This window comes from Falco naumanni, chromosome 9, assembly GCF_017639655.2.
Source record: "Falco naumanni isolate bFalNau1 chromosome 9, bFalNau1.pat, whole genome shotgun sequence".
Lineage (NCBI taxonomy): Eukaryota > Metazoa > Chordata > Aves > Falconiformes > Falconidae > Falco > Falco naumanni.
This window is the reverse complement of record NC_054062.1, coordinates 36,973,717-36,975,795: the sequence shown is the minus strand read 5'-3', so window position 1 is coordinate 36,975,795 and position 2,079 is coordinate 36,973,717.

The window sequence follows — 2,079 nt, the reverse complement described above, 5'->3', positions numbered from 1 at the left end:
CAAAAATCTCATCCTACATAGTATTCAGCAAGATCATAAAAAATTGCCTCTGGATTAATGCAGTTTGAAGAAGGATAATCAACCAGCTTAGTGCGTAAGATCTCACATACAGATGCAAGAGAATCAGTAAATTGTGACACAACTCAGTATAACTTCATTAACAAGTGAACAACCAAGTTTTGTGTTCACATGTAAAGACCTTAGGCAGAATTTTTCCTGTTGTAGCACTATCGGCAAAACAGAGAAAAAAGCCAGGCAGCACAGGGCTAAGGGCTACAGAAGGGCTTGTCATTATGAAGAGGAACAGTGACCAAGTGGAACGGTCAAGATGGAAGCTATACTCCTAGAGATGACATATAAATGTTACCTCTTCATGGGTGTATGGCCATGATCTAAGGAGGAAGGAAAGTGTGTGTCCATGAACTAAGAGGAAGGAAAACACAACAGCTCAGTACAACAAAACAATTACATTTTACCATCTCATATGTCTGAGGGTAAGTACTGGCAGTGAAGCACCAAGTAGCCTTTCTTCTCCATCCTGGCTGATCTATCCCTTCAATGACTGAAACAGGACAACTTCACCTATTTACTATTCAATCAGTGGGCTCCAGATCAAAATCACTCCGGACTACATCAGATCTGACTTGGTGGTATGTAATTAAACCAAGTGATAGATAAATTCTTACAAATGAAAACAGGAACTAGCAAAGCATCTTTTGGAAGCTCCTTGCCTGGAGAGACTATCTTGTCTAACTACATATGTTGGAAGGAAAACTCCCTTAAGCACTCCTGTGTTGCAAAGCTAGTCCACATAGCACAGGAATAGCTGAGAGCTACAGCGTATCAGGCCACATTGGCTCCCTCAGAGACCCGCAGACGCCACTCATGTCTGAGGATCACATCTACAAAGGGAATCCCGGGCTTTCTTTACTTGCTGGTAATTAGCTTTTTTACTTGTTTTCTAGATGTCTCATTGTCCCCCCCTACCTTCTATGCTCTTCTCGCTCCCCATTTTTGCTTGTCCTCGTTTCCCTTTCAGTCTGTTACTGCCATGCTGCTATGAACTCATGCTATCCTTAGTTCCACCTAAAAGAGCTATCTGTACACAATCCTTTTACGGCAATTTTCTTCTCTATAGGCCTCATAAAACACAGCTTTGTGTGGATAAGGATGATCGTGACTCTCAGTAAGCTGGCTGCTCAGCTTATTTGCTGTTCAGCGCCCTGCTTAGCTGATCTTCCTCAAGAAAGTTTATGGATATTATTTAATATAATATAATACTGTCTTGTTAGCATATACACGGGGATAGGGCAATTTTGGTATCACCATCATTGTCACCTGTTTTCGTATACTGCAATTCCTGTACGAGCGACGACGAGCAGCAGCTGCTGCTTCCCCCCTCACGGGGAGAGCGAACCGCCGCCCCCCTGACCCGCCTGGCGCCGGGGCTGGCAGAGCAGCCCGGATCCCATCTCCTTCGCTGGGACCTCAGGGCACACTGCACCCCCAGGGCAGGAGCTGGGTTTGCGCCCTTGCCAGGGAAGGTCGCTTCTCGCTGTCACCCGTGTCTGTGGCTCCCCTGCGTGACCTCCCTTACACCGGCACCGACCTGGCTGCCCTGAGGCCATGGGTGCTTTTACCGCCACGCTTCGTGACCGTGTCGCGTGCTTTTTTCCTCACGGAAACCCCGCGCACCTACAGACCGACGACCTGTGCCACACACAGCGCTCAGTGAAAGAAAGAAAACAAAGGGAAAAGAATGACGGTTGCTGCACCCTGCGAAGGGCGCGGGGTCCTCCCCCTGTCTGCGGCCGTGCCGCGCCGCCAGCGCTACCTCTCCGCCTGTCAGAGGCCGCTCACCCGGTCCCGGGGACCGAGTCCCCATCTCCCCTCAGCGAGGACCCGACACAGCCGCCGCGGGCGGGAAGGCGGGCGCTGGGGCGGCGCGAGGGCGGGCGGCGGAGGGGCGGGGCGGGGCCCCGAGCGGCGCCCGTTGCCCCGGCGACGCTGCCCGAGTCTCGCGCGACGCCGAGACTCTCGCGAGTCGCCGCCCGGTGCGGGCCGGGCGGAAGCGGCTGC